Raw genomic sequence first — 5,013 nt, 5'->3', positions numbered from 1 at the left:
TTTAACAGTTCAATATCTGGTCTTAAAACAATGCTGGTGTCATCTAGACTTCCTTATAATGGTAAGAGTAAACAAGACTTAGGTATATTCTTGAATCCTCTAGTTTCTCCAAGTGGTAGGTTGGAAAGACTTAAAGACTTTGAACCCTGCAACATTTCTACCCCATTAGGATTCTGAATGCCTTGAATCCTGACATTTTCTTGGATTCTTGGTGAATGAATGCTTATTTTTACATACATTCCAGTATATGCTTAGTTTTGTAATATTAAATATTCTGGCCAATGCATATCTAGAGTTGTCCTGTGCAAAGGACTACTCTTCTGTGAAAGCTTTAGCGCCTTTAGCATTGGCAGTTACTGACTTTAACATTTAAGGTCATTATTGACCTTACCATTATGAAAATCATAACTTCTGAAGAGATGGATGGAATTCATTGTTAACTTGCTACTAACATTTTCATGTATGTAGAAACATTGACACAATATTTTTGGTGCTGAGCAATTAATCCAGAGCTTCATGTATGCTGCAATTCTTAGCTCTCCGTATGTTCTTTTAGCACATCAAAGGGACTTTCTCTAAGTATGTGCTTATGATCATTTTTATATCTTCTTTGGAGAAGTTTGTATTCACTCTCCTATTTGGAAATTGGGTCTTTTTTTTTTTTTTTGATGGAGGCATGGCTCAAATGATAGAACAGCAGCTGTGAGCAAATAAGCCAAGAATAGTAATCTCTAGGCCCTGAGTTCAAGCCTTAGTACTAGTGCATGCACACAAAGTCATACAATTGAGCCTATCTAATTGTAAGAAGTCTGATACTAGACTATTTTCAAAGTTTTTTTTCCCCAAAACTCTTTTTCCCATTCAAAGCTGTTATCTTTGGCTTTCTTCTTTTTGCTTTTGCTGCTAGATCTTAAGAGAATGTCTGATCCAAGTTATGGGGTTTTTTCCCTATATTTTCTAAGGTTTACCTTTACCTTGTACATCTCCCTCAAAGTTTTGTGTGCACACGCATGTTTACTGGTGATGGAACCAAGGGGGGTTCATGCTTGTTGCGAGCATTCTACCACTTGAGCTATGCTCCTAACTAGTTCATCTTAAACTGGATATCCTTTTTTCCACAGCATTATTATTTTTTCCTCTGTTGAATGCTCTATTTTTGTTGAAAATCAATTGGTCATAAATTAAGTCTCCATTTCTGGATCCTTAAACACTGATTCATACTCCCTAGGATAGTACAAAACTATCTTAATTACTGTAGCTTTGTGACAAATTCTGAAATCAAGCCTGTTTTTCCAAATTTGACTCTTTTCCTTGCTGTTTGATTGCCTTGCATGAGTGCAAGTGGGTGGGGAAGATTTTGAGTGTGTTTTTCCCTTTTGGTTCTACTCAGGGTCTTGCACTTGTTTGGCAGGTAGTCTACTAGTGAGCCAACCTAACAACCTTCGGAGAGGGTATGCACTTTTTGTAGGCCATAGACCAGGATTCTCCTACCTCTGCCTCTCAAGTAACTAGGATTAAAGGTGGGAACCAGGGCAGCCCCTATGTTGTAAAGTTGAAGTCTACCTTAAGTTACAAATAATACTGTCAAAGGCAAGTACTTTTTTCCCCTTCCAAGTCTGCTCCTTGCAATAGGCCCACCACAGGAGATGTAGAGGAGAGATCCTCCAGGGCCTTCCTTCCAGGGTCCCTCACGGAGGACGAGCTAGGTGACTAGTGCCCCCAGGTTAAGCTGGCAGGATGGCGACCTCGGGAACCTAATCTCACAGAACCGAAGGCAGGCAGGCGGGCCGTGCTGACAGAGCGATGACAGGTCAGCCATCCTAGCCCTAAGCAGAGAGCAGGAAAGGCAGTTGAAGGAGAGGGAACCAGGTTTCTGGCTCCACTGCCGTACGGACCATCAAGGTCCGGAGTCGGAGTCTAGAGACCCACTTTCCATTCCGTTGGGCTCGGGGAATAACGACGGCCTCCGGCTTCCCGCAGTGGCAGCGGCAGTTTTCGCGCCGCCTCCCTCCAACGGCCGGGCGCGCGTGGTGGTGACGCCAGTGCGGGGCGGGACTTCCGGCCCAGTCGGGCTTCCCGCGCCTCTGCTTCTCCTTGCCGTGTCCAGCCGTGCGGCGCTTTGAGGTGGCGGGCGGCGGGCGAGTCGTCGGCCCGCGGGCTCCAGGGCTGACCCAGAGGGGGAGGCTGGCCCTCCGAGGAGAAGCTGCCGTGGCCGCCCGGTCCACCGTCGGGGCTTCCTAAGGGTCCTCCTCCACCGAGGCTCCGGAGCCCGACGGTTGCTGCTCTGTCCCGGCGGCCGGCCGGAGGCGCGCGAGCGGCCGCGGGGAGCAGGCGAGGCCGGGCGGGCCGTGACCCCGGCGGGCGGGACCGACTCCCTCAGCCCCGATGCCTCGGCGGCCCGGGTGGAGTGGGTGCCGGAGGCTGGAGCTGTGGATGTGTCCCCGGGTGGCGGGGGAGGCCAGAACACCGGTCACTGTGAAGTTTTCGGGGCGCACGTCGCCGGGACCGTGCATGAGTTGGGTAAGGCATTTGGCTTTCAAATTGTGCAAGACTCGATCCCCGTCCCCTCGGGATCCCCTCTACTCCCGACTGCTCTGGAATCCTTTTGAGGTTTCCTTGTCCACGGATGGGGGCGCGCGTGTTAGAAAAGTCCAGGTCACGCTAGAAGCCACGTCTGGCAGCCAAGGGAGGGCACGCCGGGCTCCCTCCGCCCCTGCCCGGGATATCCGCGGTGCGGTACTTTGCGTGCGTGATTGGCTGAAGTGTGGCACCCCCGAGTTTTAAGTCGTGGATTGAAAAAGTCGTGCTCCCCTTGTATTTCTTTGGCGTTGGAGCCATGCTTAGCAGTGATGGATGTTTATGGCTTTTTAACCGAGGTCACATCTCAACTATGAGGAGATATTTTGGGCTGATTGGATAATTTGGTAAATCCTTAGTGTCCAACCTTGGACCACGATAAATGGGCACTGTACATAGAAGAATACCCAGTATTTTATGTCTCTGGGTCAGAATGAAGACAGTTTAAATCTCCAAGCTTTGTAGGATAAGGAGAAATTTGTTCTGAATTTTTAAATTAATCATGTCTTCATTATATGTTCAGAATACTTGAATAGGTCCAGAACTGAGTAGGTTGTTAAAGAAGTGCTTCTGTTACCAAGCAACACCACTGTAAACAAGCACACTATTCAACTAGAGCATACTTAAAGGGAGCTATTTTACAGTTATCTGAGTTCAGAATGCTCTAAATTAAGTTTAGCCTGTACATGCTTACAGTTCTCTCACATTTTTATTTTTATCACCTTTTGCTTAAGAATTATTAGGATGCTTTAAGTTTCCCTGTCACCCAGGATTCTCCTGAGAGTTACAAATGGATTTGAGTTACTCTTGGTAATTACTGTATGCTGGTTATTCGTCCTTGAGTATTTTCTAACCAGATGAAGTACACACACTAATGTAGGAATATTTTCAAATAACAGGGTTATAGCAACTTAGAGTTACACCGTTTGAAGTTTGGAAGCACCGATTATTTTCAAGTTATTAAGTCTTTGTCTAGGAGTCACCTTTCACCTCACTGAACACTTGATGATTAAATTTTGAAGGCAAGTTTTCAGTGTGTGTGTGTGTGTTGATTCTGGGCTTGAACGCAGTGCCTGGGTGCTATCGCTGAGCTTTTTTTGGGGGGGAGGGGGGAGTCCGGACGCGGGGCCTGAACTCTGGGCCTGGGCGTCTTTCCTCAGCTCTTCAGCTCAAGGCTAGCACTCTACCACTTGAGCCACAGCGCCACTTCCGGCTTTTTTCTTTTTGCTTATGGGATGCTGAGGAATCGATCCCAGGGCCTCATGCATGCAAGGCAAGCGCTCTACCACTGAGCCACCTTCCCAGCCCCTCTCTGAGCTTTTTTGCTTAAGGCTGGTGCTCTACCATTTGAGCCTTAGCTCCACTTCCAGAGTTTTGGTGTTTAATTGGAGATAAGAGTCTCTGAGATTTTCCTGCCTGGGATAGCTTTGAACCAAAATTTTCTAGTATCAGCCTTCTGAGTAGCTAGGATTACATGTGTGAGGCACTACCATCTGGTGTTTCAGAACACTTTTTAAAGTGATTTTTGAGTATTTCAGAAGATTTGAGACAGTGAAATAAAGGACTTCTTTGAGATCAAACTACTAGTAATAGAAATTGCAAATTCTAGTTTATATCATATTCTTACTGTATTGCTAAAATCCATAAATTTCATTTTAGCCCTACACTCATGTTACTGATGTTGAAGTAATGCTCAGAAACTTGGTAAGACAGGAAGAAAAAAAAAATCAAGAATGGCTCATATTATGTTGTAAAGTCCTAAGTAATTTGAACTCAGACTTATGCCATGGAAAGTTCTAATTCAAGAAGCTTAGAAGAATGATACTATTTCCTTGCTTAAATAAAATTTAATTTTGCCATACATAATGTGTTAGGCTCAGTAAGTTATTTTTGTTATATTTTGTTTTATTTTTATTTTTGGAGGGGTTATAATTGAGGTTTGAGCACAGGACTCCCACTTGCTAGGAAGGTTCTCTACTACTTGAGCACACCCACTCAGCTTTCTTGATTTGGTTTTTGGATAGGCTTTTGTTTTTTTTTCCTCTTGGAGACAGCATGTTGTCACAGTCTTTCTCTTATGAATCTGGGGCCACAGATCTGTACCACCACACCCAATTGGTTTAGGTGGGGATCTTGCTGTCTTCAGGGAATAGACTCACTCGGCCTCCCAATTAGCTGGAAGTACAGGCATGAGCTTTTGTGATTTTCTTAAATTGTTTAACTTGTATATACTTGTAGAGGTTGTGTATCTATCTATCTATCTATCTATCTATATCTATCTATCCATCTATCTATTTGTTTAAAAGATATTCTAAGTTCTTCACTTAACTCTTCAAAATCTTCTTACTTTGCCTTTTTAGACTCGAGTTCTTGAAAGAAATGATGGGTTTCTCTACTATCTTCAAAACCTGTCATATGCTTTTTTTTTTTTTTTTT

The 5,013-nt window shown here is 44.6% G+C and overlaps 1 protein-coding gene across 1 annotated transcript in view; it reads left to right on the top strand.

The window, feature by feature from the left end:
• Positions 1 to 2,415: 2,415 nt before the first annotated feature.
• The window catches only part of Cep83 (centrosomal protein 83kDa), an 80,788-nt gene continuing 78,190 nt past the window's right edge, over positions 2,416 to 5,013 (top strand). Inside the window, exon 1 of the mRNA XM_013023041.1 lies at positions 2,416 to 2,520. The gene's annotated coding sequence lies outside the window, so the exon portion shown is untranslated. The remainder of the gene's footprint in view (positions 2,521 to 5,013) is intronic.

This window comes from Dipodomys ordii, unplaced genomic scaffold (assembly GCF_000151885.1).
Source record: "Dipodomys ordii isolate 6190 unplaced genomic scaffold, Dord_2.0 Scaffold3, whole genome shotgun sequence".
Lineage (NCBI taxonomy): Eukaryota > Metazoa > Chordata > Mammalia > Rodentia > Heteromyidae > Dipodomys > Dipodomys ordii.
Note: the sequence above shows the minus strand (reverse complement) of the source record. Positions and strands in the feature narration are given on the sequence as shown.